General features: G+C 44.5%; 1 protein-coding gene across 1 annotated transcript in view; it reads left to right on the top strand.

Annotated features, from left to right (window-relative positions):
- Positions 1 to 5,532: 5,532 nt before the first annotated feature.
- Positions 5,533 to 6,143, top strand: part of TMEM63A (transmembrane protein 63A) — a 52,296-nt gene continuing 51,685 nt past the window's right edge. Inside the window, exon 1 of the mRNA XM_075863408.1 lies at positions 5,533 to 5,654. The gene's annotated coding sequence lies outside the window, so the exon portion shown is untranslated. The remainder of the gene's footprint in view (positions 5,655 to 6,143) is intronic.

Raw genomic sequence — 6,143 nt, 5'->3', positions numbered from 1 at the left:
ATAAATCCTACCACAGTCCACTACACAACCTACACCCTAGTCCAGTACACACCACAGTCCACTACACAACCCACACCATAATCCTGTATAAATCCTACCACAGTCCACTACACAACCTACACCCTAGTCCAGTACACACCACACAGCAGTTCAGTATACACCACTACACAACCTACACCCTAGTCCAGTACACACCACACAGCAGTTCAGTATACACCACAGTCCACTACACAACCCACACCATAGTCCAGTATACACCACCAAGGGCAAACGATTTTTTAAAGAAGGTTTTCCAAGCGCATTTGTGCCTACAGTCGCCCCCCCCCCACAATTTTACAGATAGTACAAGTATGTACAACTAATATGGAAGGGGTCTAGGACAGAAAAATGTAGCTATAATTCAATTATATTTACTCTTTATAGATCCAAAATTCTTTATAAGGGTCAGAGCTCTGTTATCAGGGGTTAATCAGGCGAACGTTAAAATCATCCGTGTGACGGACAGACTTTTTTTTTCAACGGTCGTCACACGGCGTCATATATTTCTATGGGGCTATTCACATGGACAGTGTGAACGGCCCGTGATGAAAAAATAGGACATGTCCTGTTTTTGTCCGTTTTCACAGATCCGTCAATAGAGTCAAGTCTATGAGAGATCCGTGAAAACAGGTCCCGCACAGGTGCAAATCGGCCGTGAAAAATAACCATTTTTTATGGCCGATTTGACACACATTGGTCTGAATAAGCCCTTATACAGAGATTCTCTCCTCATAGTCAGTTACATGATTGATTGATCTCCATAATAAATTCATAGGCAGTTCAGTCCCCCTAGAAATAATTTTATTTAACTCCACTTCTCATGAATGGGGGTTTCCAGCCACTAGGAACCCCCCCCCCCCCCCCACAGCAGTCCACTACACATGGCTTACCATTTAGGCCTTATTCACACGGCCGTGTCTGGTCTGTGATATATGGACCGTATGTCGGCTGCTTTTCCCGGACCGACCACAGTTCAGTTATATGACGCTAGGTGTCACTGCCTCCCTGCCGGAATACTGTAATCCTGTTTTCAGTATGGGACAGTAGTCCCACGGGGAGGCAGTGACTCACAGCGGCATGGATAACTATAATACTATGATGCTAGGAGTCCCGCTCCCTGAACTGTGGTCGGTTCGGGATATGCAGCCGACATACGGTCCATATATCACGGACCAAACATGGCCGTGTGAATACAGCCTTACACAAGACACAACCTACACCACAGTCCAATATACACCATATACACACAGCAGTCCACATCACACCCCACAGACAGCAGTCCACATCACACCCCACAGACAGCAGTCCACATCACACCCCACAGACCGCAGTCTGCAACACACCTCACAGACCGCAGTTGACATCACACCCCACAGACAGCAGTCTGCAACACACCCCACAGACAGCAGTCTGCAACACACCCCACAGACCGCAGTTGACATCACACCCAGCAGTCCACATCACACCCCACAGACAGCAGTCCACATACACCCAGCAATCCACATCACAAACGCACCACACCCCACAGACAGCAGTCCACATCACACCCCACAGACAGCAATCCAAATCACACCCCACAGACGGCAGTCCACATCACACCCAGCAGTCCACATCACACCCTGCAGACAGCAGTCCACATCACACCCCGCAGACGGCAGTCCACATCACACCCTGCAGACGGCAGTCCACATCACACCCAGCAGTCCACATCACACCCCGCAGACAGCAGTCCACATACACATCACACCCCACAGCCAGCAGTCCACATACACCCAGCAGTCCAGATCACACCCCGCAGACAGCAGTCCCCATACACCAAGCAGTCCACATCACACCCCTCAGACAGCAGTCCCCATACACCAAGCAGTCCCCATCACACCCCGCAGACAGCAGTCCACATCACACCCCGCAGACAGCAGTCCACATCACACCCCGCAGACAGCAGTCCACCTATTAAAGGGAATGTGTCGCTAGAATTATTATTTTTTTTTTAGTTAAACAGTTAGTATATAAATGATTACACATTGTTCTAATTTTTTCACAAGTCAGGAAATATTATAAATTAGATTCTAATTTATAACATTAACATGTGCTGGTCACTAGAGGGAGCAATTCCCAAAATTGCAGCATTGGCATGGGGTAAAGCAACCTCATTGCTTTATGCTGCAAAATTGGAGAAGACACACTCGCTCTAGTGTCCTCACACAATCCCCCCTCCTTTATCCTGGCTAGTGCCAGGAGAAAGGAGGGGGTTGAATGTTCAAACCTCCTACACTGTGTGCCGCCATTTTTTGAGCTAACACACAGTGTAGAAGGATTAGATACAGTAGTAATCACACAGTATAACACGTACATACACAGAAATAACTTACCTGCTCCTGCCGCCACCGCTCCCTCCGCTCCTAGTCCTTGCTTCTGAACATATGGACGGAAGCCGCAACCGGAAGTCGTCATCTTACGGTCCGGCCGCGGCTTCCGGTCCACATGAAAATGGCGCCGGATGTCGCTCGGCCGAAGACCTTTCTTTTGGACTGTGTGGGAGCGGCGCATGCTCTGTTCCCACACAGACGGCGTACGCTATAGGGAATGGAACGGCTCCCGTTCGCAGTCTCTATGGGGATGTATGTGCCGTATTCCATCTCTGTATGTGTCGTTAATCGACACATACAGAGATGAAAAAAAAAAATGGCAGCCCCCATAGGGAAGTAAAAGTAAGAAAAAAGAAAAAAGTAAAACACAAACACACAAATAAATACAATTTATTTTAATAACACACTAAAAGCAATAACATAAAAATGATTTTTTTTCCGTGACACCTTCCCTTTAATGTAAGCAGCAGTTTTACCTGCAAACAACTCATGAGCATTAACATCAACTGTAAAATGGCATCGATTTGCTGTACTACATGACGCCGTGGCTTGGGTCCGCACTTCGGCTGCCTCATGTGGCCTCACCCTAGAGCTCGTCCACACAAAGTGGAATTGCCGTGTTTTTTCCGACCAGAATTGTGGACAGAAAATATGCAGCAGAATACAGAAGCAACAAAGTGACTGAGATCTAACAAAACTCATCCATACGCTACACAACACTACACACAGTCTACTATACATAACACACGCAGAAGTATGTACAACTATACACTATCCACTACACAACACACAGTCCACTATACAACACTACACACAGTCCACTATACTACACACAGTCCACTACACAATACTACACATAGTCCACTACACAATACTAGTCTGCTACACAGTCTACTATACATAACACACGCAGAAGTATGTACACCTATCCACTACACAACATTACACACAGTCCACTATACAACATTACACACAGTCCACTATACTACACTATACACAGACCACTACACAACACACAGTCCACTATACTACACTATACACAGTACACTACACAACATTACACAGTCCACTATACACAGTCAACTATACTACACTATACACAGAACACTACACAACATTACACACAGTCCACTATACTACACTATACACAGTCCACTATACTACACTATACACAGCCCACTATACTGCACTATACACAGTCCACTATACTACACTATACACAGTCCACTATACTACACTATACACAGTCCACTATACTACACTATACACAGTCCACTATACTACACTATACACAGTCCACTATACTACACTATACACAGTCCACTATACTACACTATACACAGTCCACTATACTACACTATACAGTCCACTATACTACACTATACACAGCCCACTATACTGCACTATACACAGTCCACTATACACAGTCCACTATACTACACTATACACAGTCCACTATACTACACTATACACAGTCCACTACACTACACTATACACAGTCCACTATACTACACTATACACAGTCCACTATACTACACTATACACAGTCCACTATACACAGTCCACTATACTACACTATACACAGTCCGCTATACTACACACAGTCCACTATACTACACTATACACAGTCCACTATACTACACTATACACAGTCCACTATACACAGTCCACTATACTGCACTATACACAGTCCGCTATACTACACACAGTCCACTATACACAGTCCACTATACTGCACTATACACAGTCCACTATACTGCACTATACACAGTCCACTATACTACACTATACACAGTCCACTATACTACACTATACACAGTCCACTATACTACACTATACACAGTCCACTATACTACACTATACACAGTCCACTACACTACACTATACACAGTCCACTACACTACACTATACACAGTCCACTATACTGCACTATACACAGTCCACTATACTGCACTATACACAGTCCACTATACTACACTATACACAGTCCACTATACTGCACTATACTACACTATACACAGTCCACTATACTACACTATACACAGTCCACTATACTACACTATACAGTCCACTATACTACACTATACACAGTCCACTATACTACACTATACAGTCCACTATACTGCACTATACACAGTCCACTATACTACACTATACACAGTCCACTATACACAGTCCACTATACTACACTATACACAGTCCACTATACTACACTATACACAGTCCACTATACACAGTCCACTATACTGCACTATACACAGTCCACTATACACAGTCCACTATACTGCACTATACACAGTCCACTATACTACACTATACACAGTCCACTATACTACACTATACACAGTCCACTATACTACACTATACACAGTCCACTATACTACACTATACACAGTCCACTATACTACACTATACAGTCCACTATACTGCACTATACACAGTCCACTATACTACACTATACACAGTCCACTATACTACACTATACACAGTCCACTATACTACACTATACACAGTCCACTATACTACACTATACAGTCCACTATACTGCACTATACACAGTCCACTATACTACACTATACACAGTCCACTATACTACACTATACACAGTCCACTATACTACACTATACAGTCCACTATACTACACTATACACAGTTCACTACACTACACTACACAACAGTCTGCTACACAGTCTACTACACATTAACACACGCAGAAGTAAGTACAACTATCCACTACACACAACACAGTCCACTACACACAGTCTCCTATTCACTACACACAGTCAACTACACATTACACACTGTCCACTATACATTACACACAGTCCACTACACACAGTCTACTATACATAACACACGCAGTCCACTACATACAGTCCAATACATACACTACACAGTCCACTACACATCACTACACACTGTCTACTATACATAACACACGCAGAAGTATGTACAACTATCCACTACACAACACACAGTCCACTATACTACACACAGTCCACTATACTACACACAGTCCACTACACATCACTACACACTGTCCACTGAGCTACAGACAACTCCACTCAAAACAAATCACAAGGAGCATGCGCAGAATCAACAACACTCCCCGCCCCCTCCCAGCCCAAGAACTCCGGGAGCAGCAGCTGCGGACACAGAGCAGGGGAAACATTGTAACAACAAGTTATCAGAGGACCCCAAACTACGAGCGGCCCCTCCCCCATGTGCCGGGGAAAGCAGTAGCCGGTGAGTGTCTGCCCCCCTCCTGATACACGTGTGGAGGAAGGGAAGGGTTAACAATGTGTTATATGTGTCTGTAGATTATAGATCTGCTGCTTGTGTCTTCAGGAGAATATCATGGGAACCTGTTTGAGAAGTTGTTACAAGTGGGGGGAGGGGGTCACTTACTTTATGGCATGTAGTGATTTGGCTTTGTATAATCGCGCGGCGTATACTGATAAAGGAGGCGTCCAAAAAATAACGCATGAACGGAGATGAGTTTCATAGATTACGACATAAACGTTACAATACGTGCCGTATAAAGTTGCAAAATTTTTGAATAAACACTTTCCAACGCTTTTTGTAAAGTTTATTGAGTCAAAGGGGCTCAATGAATGGAAAACGCCGGATTGTAGATCAGTCAGCGGGACGGACGCGTGTGACTATTCTTCATATATACCCCCCCCCCCCCTCCAGTATAAGAAGACTTTTCCATTAGGACAAAAAGTTCACAAA

The sequence above is a fragment of the Rhinoderma darwinii genome, chromosome 4, assembly GCF_050947455.1.
Source record: "Rhinoderma darwinii isolate aRhiDar2 chromosome 4, aRhiDar2.hap1, whole genome shotgun sequence".
Classification (NCBI taxonomy): domain Eukaryota; kingdom Metazoa; phylum Chordata; class Amphibia; order Anura; family Rhinodermatidae; genus Rhinoderma; species Rhinoderma darwinii.
Note: the sequence above shows the minus strand (reverse complement) of the source record. Positions and strands in the feature narration are given on the sequence as shown.